Source organism: Rhinolophus hipposideros, assembly GCF_964194185.1.
Source record: "Rhinolophus hipposideros genome assembly, chromosome: 10".
In the NCBI taxonomy this organism is placed as follows: domain Eukaryota; kingdom Metazoa; phylum Chordata; class Mammalia; order Chiroptera; family Rhinolophidae; genus Rhinolophus; species Rhinolophus hipposideros.
This window is the reverse complement of record NC_138056.1, coordinates 78,109,917-78,123,904: the sequence shown is the minus strand read 5'-3', so window position 1 is coordinate 78,123,904 and position 13,988 is coordinate 78,109,917.

The window sequence follows — 13,988 nt, the reverse complement described above, 5'->3', positions numbered from 1 at the left end:
TGGAAGGTATCATATGATGCTAGAGTGTTGCAGCAGAGAAAATATTGAAATCCATGGTCTAACCAGTGTTTCACAAAGTGAGGCTTCCTTATTAACTACATTTGAATCATCTGATTTCCTGCTCCCCCCACCCCAACAAAATCTTTTTGTAACCTCCAGCATACAATATCCAGCATAGCACCTGGCACACATATAAGGCATGTAGTAAGTGTATGCTGAACAGTCAAGTACATTAATCTGCTCCTTAGTTCCCTAATCTGGAAAGTTATCTCTGAGGTTCTTTACAACAGTCTATGGTTTGAAGAGTCCAGTATCTAAGCAAGTTTTGTTCCATGTACCCTATGCTAATTTATCACAGCTCTTGCTAAGATTCTGAACTCAGATATCTCAACAGTAATTAACATTTATTGACACAACTTTCCAAACAGTATACTAAATATTTTATAGTATAGCCTACATCCTTTTTACTGATAGTGATTAAATACAGCACAGGAAACAGATTAGTGAGACGAATTTTTCATCAAAATATTAAAGAAAGAACTACTATACAATCCAGCAGTTGCACTTCTGGGTGTATATCTGAAGGAAATAAAATCACTGTCCCAAAGAGACGTTTGCATGTCCATAGTCACTGCAACATTATAGTAGTCAAGACATGGAAACAACCTAAGTGTGCACTGACAGATGAATGGATAAAGAAAATGCAATATATATGAAACATACATATATACACATACGACGTCTGACAATTAAGTTCACGAACTCATCCTAGAAAAAGTGCTACATACCTCATTGCTGAATATCACTATGGTCACCTTCGAAGTTATGCACCTATGCTAGTGCCTAGTCCACCCTTAAAAGCGATTGCAGAACTCCTTTCCTGGAATGGCCATCAGAGAGCTGTCATCATATTATCCTTGATGTCCTGAATGTCATCCAAATGTCTTCCTTTCAATATTTCTGTTATCTTCAGGTGAAGAAAGAAGTCACTGGGGGCCAGATCAGGTGAGTAGGGAGGGGGTTCCAATATAGTTATTTGTTTACTGGCTAAAATCTCCCTCACAGACAGTGCTGTGCGAGCTGGTGCATTGTCGTGATGCAAGAGCCATGAATTGTTGGCAAAAAGTTCAGGTCATCTAACCTTTTCACACAGCCTTATTTGTCCACTTGGTACAAATTCATAATGAATAATCCTTCTGATATCAAAAAAAGGTTAGCAATATCGTTGCAGCAAGTTTGTGAACTTAATTGTCTGACCTAGTATATATATACGCACATTTATACACACACACACACTCATACATACATGTACACATAATGGAATACTATTAATCCATAAAAAGAAGAAAATTCTGCAATTTGTGACAGCATGGATGGACACTGAGGACAATATGCTAAGTGAAATAAGTCAGACATTACTAACATGGACTCCAACCTTGGCTCTGGCTATGCCCACAAGACTTCTTGCAGCCTACTTCCTTCTATCTTCTATTCCTGGTCTAGCATTTCCCCTCTCCACCCCCACTCAGGGAGATAGAAAAATACTAAAATTGACTGTTAGCCTAAAGGAAATCCCATGACAACAAGTAGCTAGTACTTTTCATGATTTCACATCAAATGTTCGGTAGCCTATCGTCATGAATAAAAATAACTATCATTTGAGAAGTGTTCAGATGCTGTTCTGGTAAAATAAGGGTCTTGTCCACAAGAATCTTGTATTTTGGGAAGAGATACAGATAACTTCAGCTAAACACATTTTCTTTTAAAAGCAAGATAATTACAGATGATGATAAATGCTGTGAAAATTTTTACAGAGGGTTACGTGATAAAGCCAATATGTAAGCATTGTCATATAGAACGACCATAGGTAGGGTTTATCTGAGCACTGAAGAAGGAGATGGAGCTTTCCAGGGAAGAATCAGGCAGATAGCACCCTAGACACAGAAACAACTAATGCAAAAGTCCTCAAGCCAGAATAAGCTTTGCATATTCCTGTAAGAAAAAGGATGCCTGTATGGCTGGAAGGAATCAGGAAGAGACGTGAAGCTGAAAAAGTCAGCTGATGTGAGGCTTTGTAGGATTTTATTCTGACAGCAATGAAAAGTCTTTCAAGGACTTTGTGACATGATTTGATTTATGTTTTATGAAAGTCTACTTTGGGTCCTGAATGGGGAACAAATCATAAGGAGTGAAAGTCAGAAGGCGATTCAGAAACCAGGCAAAGGATTGTGGTGGTTTAGATTAGAAAGAGTGATGGCCATGGCAGGGGAGTGAAGTGTAACAATCCTTTAAATTTTATAGAAAAGGAAACTGACGTTCAGAGAGGTTAGGGAAATTGACAAGATTGCACAGACAGCTAGTTGCATGCAGAGCCAGGATTCAAACTGTTATCTGATGCCAAAATGTTTTCCTTCCTCTGCATTTCTTTGAGTCTGTTTTCTCATCTGTAAAATAATAGTTTGGATTAGATTATCTAAGAGATATCTTCCAGTTCTAAAATATCAAAACTTTCCAGCTAATTCATCAAAACTTGAACAAATTCCCTCTGCTTAGATATGTTTGATGCTCCTTGGATAAAGTCTTATCATACAGTGCCACTCAATTTGGGTTTTTTTGTCTTACATAGCAAAGAAACATACAGACAGTGTACAGAATACGCATGTGGTCTTCGTTTTCAGGAACCTTCAAGATAAGATTGAGAAAGAGACAGTGTCTAGCCACTGCATCAGCAGGGAGTCGATTTGTCTGGAGAAAGCAGTCCAGCCAGTGAGAAACAGTGGTGGAGAACAGGTGGAAAAGGAGCAGCTAAAGGGGAACAGGCCGTCAGGTACTTCGGTGGGAATAAATAACAAGATGTAGATAAAAAAACAAACACACAAATGATCAAGTCTATCACCTGTAAAATGACAATCCTTTAAAAATCAGGCCATGGCATTTTGTTTTTTTATTTTTAACATATCTTCATTATTTGAATTTTTGGATAAAGTAAGTATTACTTTTGTAGTGTAATTTAAAAAAAAAAAAAACAGAAGAAAGAACAGCTAATTTATAATAACAGATAACTTAAAGTGAGGATTTCGGTAGTAAGGCAATACACTCCAGATATTCCAAGAGAGGCACAATTTCAAATATTTTGGTGGCAGAGAAGAGACAGGGGCTATGGCACTGAGAAATCACTTAATGTAGTGATGTACAGTTCACATTCTGGAGCCAGAGTGCTTCCCTTGAAATTCCAGCTCTAGCGTTTACTGGCAGTGAGAACTTGGGCAAATTATGTAATCCCCCTGGGCCTCTGGGACCTTATCCATTAAATGGGTTCAATAATTGTCCCATAGAGTAACTGTAAAAACTAAATGAGTAAATTTATGTAATTATAGAGGAAACTGAGAATGAAAAGGGCAAGTCAGGACTCTCACTGTCTTTTCCTATGACTCTTTCAATACCTTATTCACGGTCTTACCATTTTTGCTCCCTAACCTCTACTTTTATCTTGTTACTACTGTAGGTCTCTGGAAACCCTTACCTTCCTTCCATTGGCAAGGAAATGACACTCTGGAAATATCAGAGCTTGCTCACTCTTCCTCTTCCAGAGAGGGCCATAGGGAAAATGAAAACAACCAGATCTCTCATGATTTTCACTTGTCCATCCAGGCTTTGGATGTTAGAGTTGGAGCTTTGGGTCCCATATTCAGTCTCTCTCAAAAGCAGAGTACAACATAATGCTTAAGAGTCTGGGTTCCGGAAGTGACACCCACGGATTTAACTCTACCACCTGGTAACTGTGTGGGCCAATTACTTAACTCTGTTAGGCTTCAGTTTCCTCTTCTACAAAAGGACATGCTAGCATTTGCTTTATAGAATTGTTGTGACAAATAAAGTAATGCATTTAAAGGAATCAGCCTTAGTAATGTTAGCTATTTTTATTATGCTTCTAGGTCCTAACAATAATAAACCAAACCACTCCCCTCTCGTTTGCTCTGCTCCAGCCACAAAAGCCTTCTTTTTTGCTCCCCAACAAAGTGGCCATTACTGCCTCAGGCGGTTTGCTCTGACACCCCCATTAAGAGGAGAGGCATTAGAATGCAATGTGTATGTGGCCATCTGAATTGTGTCACATAGAGGCCCTGGGTAATCTGGAAATGATCAGGTTGTGATTGATTGATTGATTGTTTGATTGATTGGTTGATTGATTGATTTTGGTGTGACTAGTGAGTCTTGCAGGAACAGGGAAACATAGAGCTGGTCGCAGTTCTGTTGCTAATTTCTGCCTGGAATGTTGTCCTCCTGCCCAGACCTTCCTAGGGCTGGATCCTTCTCAAAAGTCCATCTCAAATGAAAAGTCATCTCCACAGAGAGGTTTTCCCTGACCACCCCAGCTAAAGCGTCTCCCTGGACTAATCATTCTGTATATTATTATTTCCCTGTATTATGTGCCTCAGAGCAGTTGTTGCTATCTGGAATTATCTTGTTTATCCCCATATGTGTTTATTGTCTGTCTCTCCCCAAGAAGATGTAAGCATCTTGAGGACAGAGCCCTCATCTGTCTTGCACATGCTGTATCCTCAGTGCCTGGCACAGAGTGCACACTCAATACATGAATCAATAATTCTTACATGTTCCATGGAGTTCAAAGCATCCTTCAGGGACATGGCCTTTGCTGGTCTGAGGCTTCCTCCACATGAGCAATGACAGCCAAACTCCCCTGACTCCGACCTTCCCATGCAAAGATCTTAGAAGGTCTTTCCCATCCTGGTTGCAGTGTGTGTGCAATAAGTCCCATTTCACAAGATCTTGTATTCGTGATGTGGAAAGGGACTTTGCAATTATGTATTCGGGATATCCCTGGACCTCAGATGGTCTCTCAGAGAACTCTGCAAAGGCGCTGAGTGGTTCTGAATGAGGAGAAAAAAGTTGCTTGGCTAGCAGTGCTGTGCATGTTGAAACTTCCAATCTTCAGCCTCAAGAAGAGAGAGGAAAAAGAAGGACCAAAAACAATGCCCATGAGTGAGTTGTCCGTGTGCTTCTTACACAAGCCCTTGGAAAATGCATGAACGGGAATTAACTGAGACAACCTAAGTAATACTGAAGGGAGGACTCCAAATTTGATGTCAAAGTTAGCAAGAGTCTTCAAGGTGAAGTTCATGGTGAGGTTACTTTTGCATTGTTGCTGCAAGGTGAGCAAGAATTTCTTCATGAATGCTAAGCTTCCCAGCATTTTAAGACTTGTTGATATTAAATGTTTTATTAATTGCTTTTCTTCATAACAGTCAGAGGCAATACTTAATTTAGGAGAGAAAAATCATGCCCACACTTTTGCACTGGGAATAATGCAGAGGTTAAATGTTCCATCTGAAAAAAGATACATTTGGAAATGGAAAAATTAAGATTGGGTTCTGGTGAAAGGCTACAAGATTAGAAAAGGTGGAACCTCGGAATGAGACCCTCTCTGTCACAGAACTAGATTTCTTGTTCAGTACATTTTCCCTGAGTACCTGTTATAAACCAGATCTTATTCTATATATTGGGAATACCAGGATGTATGTAAAAGAAACAGTCCCAGTATTCCTGGAGCTGACAGCCTTGTTGGGGAGACAAACTAGCAAACAAATTATAGTATCCTGTGACTAGTGTCATTAAGGGGTATGGAAACACAGCAAAGAGAGCAGCTAACCAAATCTATGAGGCACAATTTCACAGAAGTGTTGGAGAAACAATAATATGTTATCTGGTGAAGGCAACAAACTTGTGAACCTGTTTTTCTTGCCAAATGAATCAGACAACATGAGAACATTAAATTATTTAAGGGGATGGGTGCCAATATCACTCCTGCTTCAGTCTTTGCAAATGTTGTCCCCGTCTTTCCCCACCCACCCACTAACCCCTACTCCCTTTGGCTCTCAACTGAGATGTCACTTTCTGGGTGGAAGCCTTCTTTGACTCCCACATGACAAATGCTCTGCTCTTATCTATTCTCATAACAGCCGTTTGTCTCTCCATCAGACTAACACATACTACGTGCCAGGCCACATTCTGAGTGCTTTACATATATTAACTCACTCATTGTCTCCACCAATGTAAGAGACATTATTACTATACCCACTTTGCAGATGAGGAAACTGAGATCCAAACAGGTTAAGTAATTCACCTTAATTAAGAAATGGCAGAGCCAGGATGCAAACCCTGGAATGCAGCTTCGGTGTTTGCTTTCTTGTTATCCATGCTCTACCTCCTCTTCAGGGTAAATCTCCCTATACTATCCTCTTCTTATTTGTCTCCTGCTTCAGACTGCAAACTCCTCGAAGGTGAAGACCATGTATTACTCATAGTTATACTGCAATGCCTAGCCCATGGCCTGGTGTATAGTAGGCATTTGATGATGTTTATTGATATATATTTTTAAAGCATGTTAGAATACTACATGTCTACACTATTCACAAAGGAGCTACTACCTCTGTCAATATTTTGGTGTCAGTAATGGGTGCTACAAGGGCCTCTCCTCCCAAGTGATGGGTCTGCTATTAAACAGATTTCTTGAGACTTGGGACCTAACTCCAATGAAAGACACTGGGACCCTGGAATACAAAACCCAGGGGAATATCTGGGAGCCTTTTGCTGTTTATGAATTCTTTATGGCTCTTTATGAATTCCTCCCAGGTATAACTCTTTATGAATTCCTCCCAGGTATAACTAAATTCCAGAATGTTTCTTTTTCATTAATTTCTTTCGCTAAGGTACTTCTGTAACTCAAAATGTTACCTACCCACACCCACCCTAGCATGGGGTTCTGTGTTTAGCTTTTGTTTGTGCTTGTGGTACAATTCAGGCTGTAGAAGTACATGTGCTCCTACACTGGCTCTGTATTATTAGAGAGCACCTTCTGCTCCGCAGTACCGGTGCAGTGCTTCATTGCACTCCAGCTGTGGCCTTCACTCTCCTATATGTCATTTTGCTCAGCTGCCTTCTCTTTGCTGCTTGATCTATTAATTCCTGGCCTCACCAGCAGTTTACATTGTACATCCCCATCTGGATGTAGGCATGCTCAGTGTCTCCAGGGGAACCTCGTGGGAATTAGGCTGGGTAGATGAGATGTCTCTTGATTTTTCATTTTTCTGATATGTCAGAGATGATCCCACATCAGACGTCCTCAGAAAATTATGATCAGAACATATGGCAAAGTTAACGGTAGTAATAATAAAGGAACTCTTGAGTGTTACACAAAGCATTTTTGTCCAAGGAGTCTAAGATTTTTTTTTTCTTTTTAAAAATCAGCTACGATTTATTGACCATGACTTACACATGAAAGAATTCAAAAGGGATCAATGTAACAAGTAAATGAGCACTTTCAAAAGGTACTGTTGTGAAAATAACAATCAAAAACACAATCAGCAGAAGTAAAGGTGTGACTCACATAGTTCTGACGAACTTGGGACCAAAAATTCTGTCCTTAAACGAATTTTATCACATAGATTATTACTTTTCAAAAAATTAAAGTGAATTGAATTACATTAGTCGCCAAACCAGGCATTAGTTATTATTTAATGCTTAACAGTCAATTAGTTAATATCATGAATCCATCTTTGCGATAGCAGGTACTCTAGTGAGTTAAAACAATAGCAGCATTTCTCGTTGGGTGGGGCTCAGGCACAGACAGGGCAGAACGCTACTTCAATCTGCTTCTATCTGCCCTGACTTTGCTTATTTAGGTTGAGCTGACCTACCACTCCTACATGACTAGCACCAGATAGAAATGAGTTCTGTATGCCCCATTCCCAACGTGCTTCCAGTTCTCATCCTTCCCAGGCCCTTACTTGGCCCACGAACACTTCCTCTGCTCTCAGCTTTCAGACTGGATGCCTGAAATGGCTTTTCTAGTTTTCAATCTTCCATTCTTCTCTTCGGCAGAATTTCACATTATCTTTCACTTGGATCCACTTCTGGGTGACTGGGGTACATACATAAAACCAGTCTTGGTCTCTGGGACCTCACCTGGTCTAGTCCCCTACAATGGGGAATCCGGTTTACAGACCTCACTGCCCAAACACCTTAGAAGTTGTCTTTTTTTTTCACTGTGCCTTGACAGTAAAAATACAACAAAAATAATGTTGTGCTTATAAATTTAGACGACCAGAAATTTTGAAGAGAAGCAAAGGAAGAAAGCAGGTAAAGGCTTCCCTTCACCAATCCGTCAACACTAAAAAGTCTTAATAGAAGAGGCTTGGAATGATGCAGAAGATTTGTATAGAGAATTGCTATTCAATCAAAGAACTATTTGAGGTTCTCTAAAGATAAATTATTGTAGGGGGAAATGAAATAAATTCTCCTAGGCATTATCTTTGGCTTGTGAGAGGAGACTGAGGAGGTGTAAATGATGGACAGCTTCCTAGCTTTCCATTGGAAGAAACAGTGCACGGAAACTGCAGAGATTCCAAACCACGAAACACCTTCATAAAGACATTCACATGGAATGTGTTTGGGATATTTTTTTTTCACACAAATGATAAATTGCCAAGTCCATCTGGCTCCAGCCCTCACTAGGCACTATTGTAACACTTCTGTCCTTGGACAGAGCTTCCCTGAGTTTTCTGGGGCATTCTTCTACAGATGCCTTAAGGACTGCTTTATTTTGGCTCCTCGCCTTAGGCATTCCTCAGGTTTTAGCTCTTTTCATCAGGGCCATTTAGGTCCTAAATCTATTTATTTTACAACTAAACATGTTCAAATAGGTGGCTTGACATAACTGTGATTTCTCCGAAAGCCTCTGGCAGTGGGGTTTGGTATACTCTCTGTTCTCTATGTCCTTTGCACTACTTTGATATTCTTCTGCTCTGAGAGAATTGGGGTGACATATCTTTCCAGTTTACCCAAGGGATTGGGGGAGGCAGTGACCCTCTTGAGTTTTTGGAGCCCTTGAAGAGGTCAGTGTCACTTTTTGTGGTCTAAATTGTTCCATTATACCTAGCCTCCCTTAGGACAATGACCTAGAGTGGATTTTTCTCTGAAATTTTTACAAATGTTGTTTACCCGGTGTATTCGTTTACTACATTTGCAAACAAATTATCATAGAGTTGGTGGCTCAGAACAACAGGAATTTATTGCCTCACAGTTGTGGAGGCCACAGTCTAAAATCACTCCCTCTGGAGAGAATCCTTCCTTGCCTCTGCCAGCTTTTGGTGGCGGTTGGCATTCTTCGGCTTCCAATCTTAGCCTATGTTCCCCTGGTTCTTCATGTGTTTGTGCTCACCTTCTGTCTTTTATAAGAACACTGTCATAGGATTTAAGCCCCACACAGGCAATTTAAGATGATCTCATCTCAAGATCCTTAACATAATTACATCTTCGAATATCCTTTTCCCAAATAAGGTAACATGCACAGTTTCTAGCTATTAGGTCATGGACATATTTCTCTGGAGGACCATTCAACCTACTACACCGCATATTCTGATGAAAATTCTCTGCAGACAATGATACTCACCCTCACATGTTCACGGTGGTGCTCAAATACCCATTTTAAACACAATGCAGATCTGGTACCAGTTTTCCATTTCCTCTGCATACTCATGGGGAAAAGTGCATATGATCTCTTCAGATAAAAGCAGCTAGAGATGCTGGTGAATCGAAAACTGGGACAAGGTAGCTGAGTGGTGTCTGTGGGAAGCAACAGAATTTCTCTAGTGAATCCATCTCTTTTCAAAGGTTGGGTGAATACTGAGTCTCCTCCACAAACATGTTAGGACATCCCAGGTCCCAAGTCAACATTTAGAAGCCTCTTCCTTTCTATTACTTCCTCCACCATTCATTTTTAAATTCCAAATTATCTCTAAAACACCCCTTTCATTGTAATCATCAGAACAAATAGATTAAAAATCAGTATGACTGTATAATACTTGAACCAAATAGATCTTAGCCAGAAACTTCCCTGTTTGGGCCTCTGCTGAGTATGTGTGTTACAAGTTGGTCTTCTCTAACTCTGAATCCTTCATACACACTTCTGCTTCCTGCACTTCTGGATAACTGACTGAGAAAATGGAAGGCAATTTTTTTCCATCCATTCATCAAACAGATTTTTCTGAAACAGTTCATGTGTTAAGCACGTACTGCGTTGAGGAGGATTAAAACATAATTAGAATAACACTGAATCCTGTACAAAGACATACAAGTGCTTTCTCTACGATCTCATTTGATCCTCAAAACAAACATTTCACCTATTATGAAGCTGGAGCAAAGAGAGGGAAAGAAGGTGTCTAATATTCCACAGTTAGTGAAAGGCACTGTTGGACCTCAACTCAAAAATGCCTCACTCCCCAGCCCTACCCTGTGCCATCCAAACTATAACTTCAAGATGAATATCTGTTTGGGGAGTTTATCAGGCCGGGTCCCAATAGAAAATATAACTCACCGTAGACAGTGTATATGAAAAGACTTTAATGAAAGGACTATACATGGAGGTCTGACTATGTTACAGGAATAAAACAAGGGTGGTTGAGGCACCCAGACAGTAGCAAACAACTGTAAGTTAATCCTAGTTTTATGACTGAAGGAGCAAGGTGGAGAAAAGAGTGTAATGAGAGCCTGATGAGAGCTGAAGAGTAGAAGAAGGGCCATTTGGTAGAAACTGTACCCTGCGAGGGAGGCAGCTCCTGGCAGAGATGCAGTGCTAAAACAGGGAGAGGGAAGGGCCACCATTCCCATGGGCTGGAAATCAAATGCAAGCTCGCAGTCAAGTGAGGCAGCTGACAAAGTGTTTAAGGCTTAGCTTCCCAGAGCATGGAACAGGGTATAGAAAGGCAGAGAACGCCTCTGGGTAGAGACTTGGGTAGTGCAAACAGATAATCGGCCCACAAAGATAAAACATGTACATAAATAACAGATTCCAGAGGAGAGAGAGAACTCACAGCTTACAAGTTAGTGTGAGCCTGGGAATCAGGGAAGCCTTCACTCATCAAGAAGTGCTCCAGTTGGGTCTTAAAGAAAAGGTAGGATCTAGAAATACCGAGATAAGAAAGACAGTATTTTCAGGCAGAGGGAATAAGATTGCAAGGCACAGACACATGGTATGTGTGGGGTTAGGAGTGTATGTGTGTGGAATCACTAACTGCTCTCTTTGGAATAGGAATGTAGGAAGGGAAGAATAAGGCTAGAAGGCAAATTGAGCCCTGGCAGTGAGGAGCCTGAAATGCTGTGTGAAGGAATTTGACTTTTATTCTGGGGGCAGTAGAGCACTAGGGGCAGTTCTGTCGGGGGTGGGTGGGGAGACTTTACAGAGATTAATCCTCTGGAGCAGAGAGTATAGATCATATGGAGGAAAGAGAGTGTTGTTTTATGGAAGAAGTGGCTGCCAAAAAGCTTTGTCCTTTTCCTAGAACCGAAACAAGACCTTTTGTCACCCCAGAAATGTCTTCACCAGATCCATTCTCCCATAGCCTTTCCTCCTTAGACTTAAAAAAAAATCAAGTTCAGGCTCAGTTAAAAATTCGGTTAACTGGCCAGTTAATTTAGTCTACTGGTACCAAATTTAAGGAACATCATTGAAAAAGCAGTAAATCCAATGAGAAACCTAGTCATAGTAATAGACATCATGCTACCACAGCCAATACTCCTGAGAGCTGTCTGGTTCCACTGCCGTGGGGAGAGGGAGGTTAGCTTCTCTTCTCTTAGAGTGAAATTTTTTTGATTTGTCTGTTACCTTGTCTTTTTGAGTAGCCACTGGTCTAATTTTTTTGGTAGCAACTTATTTCTAGAAGGCCAAGAAAACCAACCCTCTCTTCAGAGATTGTTTTGTCCTGATAGAAACTTGGAATTTGTAACTTTTATACAGCCATGTGGTCCAGATTCCAGGAAGCCAGGCTCACCAGACACTTCTATTAAAGTCCAAATCTCTCTCAATCTGGTTTCAGTTGCTACAAGTACTAGCAGAACTCCCAATAGAGTAGAAAATGGGATAGAGGGTAGAAAGGTTGCAATGTGCCAAGTCCTAGATGTTGTCAGAGAGATATTCATGAGTGAAGAATTATTGCAAAGCCACAGATTCCACACATATGTCTATGCTAACAGAGTAGTTTATTACTTTAGAAAAACTGGTTGGGCTGAAAATACTGTACATGATTACTTAGCAATATAGTACTTGTAAAGATACAATCACAGAGGAATCGCTTGGTGTATCCATTCATATAGGTAAGATGGAAAACAATTAACTGATAGTCCATTTTTGTTTACTTATTTTTGAGGTAACCATGGTTTGGTATAGAATATTGAGATGACTTAGTGTTTTGCTTCCCCTTGGCAGTAACTCACCATTCTCAGACTTTTAGGAGGAAGCATTATAGATAAGTTATCTATATAATGCCAATGCATATTTGGGACCAAACAGGAAACTGACCAACTTGTTTTTCCTTATCTCGTTGAGGGCATCATGTTGACAAGCATTTAGTCTATGTCGATCCTGACCTGAGCACTCACTAGCTGTGTATTCCAAGACCAGCCACGTAATCTTTCCGAGCCATAGATTCCTCGTCTGTAAGATGAGCAGGGTGATGTTCATACCACTTAGGAAAATCAAATGATCAAGTCTGTTGTCATGCTTTTTAAAAGTTTGTAGCACCTGTATGAATAGTAGTTTATTGTTCTTGCTATAAATTTAAGGATATGTCTATTCCAACTTATCTGGTAGAAATGGTGATAATGGGGTTTATTAGCTATCTCTCTGTACCTTGGACTTTGGTCTTCAGACACGTGGAAAATAATGCTACGTAATTCAATTCTTCAAAAATTATCTGATTTCCTAATTAAGTGCCGTGGGATACATGGAGATGGGTAAATACAGTCCTTGTGTTCTTGGGGCCTAACAGAGTAAGATGGATGGATGGATGGATGGATGGATGGATGGATGGATGGATGGATGGATGGATGGATGGAGAAGTAGAGATAGAGTGGGAATGCCTTCTCTTAGATTGATTTTGCAGATGAGTAGCCTTTACAAATAAAACTTTGCTTTACATTGCTTCTAATGACAAGGAACATGGCTGTGAGATTAGAAAGTGAGAGGTTCACCAAGAGGAATGGATTTATCAACAGCCATGCTTGACTAAGTGCTTGCTATATAATTTTCCTCATGGGGATTTGGTACAAGAGTTCTAAAAACTTTACTGAGGGCAAATAGAAGATGATTCTCTCGCTGTGGATAACTACTTTGTGTTGTGGTTAGTGAGAACAGCATTATTGAATCTTCGATGTAAAAATGGAAATCATTTAAAAGACCAGAGAGTTCCTTGTGAGTTTTTCCTTATGAGTTTCTCCTGGGATGCTTTAAAAAAGTAACAACAATAACAAAAAGGCTCATTCTTACTTTTTAGATGGTAGTGTTATTTGGCAGTACATATCTCAAGGCATGTCCGATCCTCCTTTGAAAACACCGAACTCACTTTATGGACCCTAAAAAATGGCCCATTTCTTTAAAAAATAAAAATAAAATAAAAAAACTCCAATAGAATTAAGATTGGTTAAAACACCAAGAATAAAAGATCCTGTGTTTGTTAAAGCATCAAAAGGTATTTTTATGACAAAAAAATGTCAAATAAGACAAGATTTAGATTTCTGTCCTTCATCAAGACCCAGCACTTTGAATAACTCCACCTGGAGAAGAGAAGGCTATGCAGGTGCCGAGCTGACCCCAATGAGACATTGTCACAAAATATGATTTTAGGTTCTGCAGACGAAGTTTCAGTGAATTATCTCCCATTTGTGCTAACAAGCATGGAAAATGGTGAGAAAAAAAATCAAAACACTAATCTTTGATTTAGGGATCTTTGGGATGTTTTCTCTAAATGGAATAGTACCTACCCTTAGAATCTGGGATACTCCAAAATAAAATCAAACATTTAAGAAAGAAAATGGTAGAAAAGACTATGAAGAAAAATTATGAGAAATTTAAACATTTGTTTCATATAGGAACTTTTAAAAGTGCAATGGTGATTTCTAGAGAGGGAATAAAG